Raw genomic sequence first — 1,056 nt, 5'->3', positions numbered from 1 at the left:
GGCGAAGAATGTGCAGGCAAACTGCATGAACGTGTTTTCTTCGAAGTGTTGTGGAATAGGTCGGTGAGAAGCGAGAACAACAGCACGTCTATGTGGCCGGGCTTCGCGGGAAAAACCCAACCGCCTGACCTCAGCGACACCTGGACGGGGAGGAGATGACCATCGACCAATCATCTCACAATATTTTCCATGCTTTAATATTCATATTGTGTTTCTTCAAAACTGGGCAACCCGGAAGAATGTGTCATCTTTTGGTGGTCACAAAAACGCACGAGCTTTAGTGTGAGGGACCCGGGACCCAGGCCTGTATTAGTGCGCTTTGTCAGGAATAAACAATTGGTAAATTTGGTCTGATTGATCTACTGGTCTTCTCTTTGACAGAACGAACTCGCAAAATTGTTAGGTGCGCCAGTGTGTGGATTAGGACATAGCAATTTATGTGTTAAGTGTTTGTTAGAGATTTGCTCACTCCAACTTATTTTGCAAGAACCACACAGGAGACAAGGCAAGTTCTTTTAGACACCTGCAGGTGGAGAGATCACTCGCTACAGGAATGAAATCTGAAAAGTCTCCTTCCTGCAAGGGCATATTTATTAGGAGGAACAGAGTGGGGGTGAGAGTGACTGAAAAGGAAACCCTTGTGCTCTAGTCAAAACATATCAGGGGATGTTTTACGACCTTGTGTAGGATGAGACAAGGTAGGTTATTTATTACCGGTTGCATTCCAACATAATCATACGATAAGGATAATTTGAAAAACCCTAACATCTCCCTCCTGTTTTATCATATGATTATGCCACCCCAAACAACAAAGACAAGTAAAAAACATATATACATGTATAATGAAGAAAGATGAATAGTAAAAATAAAACAACAAACAATGATAGCAACACTTTCCAGTGAAGATGAGGCATTACCTCAATACCCCAAGATCAAACTTATTGTGTAAGCGAAAAACCTGCCGGCCAGATGTTATTAGCAGGAAAATTCTTACACGGTCCCTTTGCCTAAGACGACCAGAATGCTATCAATAAAAAACAAAAACACAGAAACAGT

This window comes from Syngnathus scovelli, chromosome 15, assembly GCF_024217435.2.
Source record: "Syngnathus scovelli strain Florida chromosome 15, RoL_Ssco_1.2, whole genome shotgun sequence".
Taxonomy (NCBI): Eukaryota; Metazoa; Chordata; class Actinopteri; order Syngnathiformes; family Syngnathidae; genus Syngnathus; species Syngnathus scovelli.
This window is presented reverse-complemented; position numbering follows the sequence as displayed.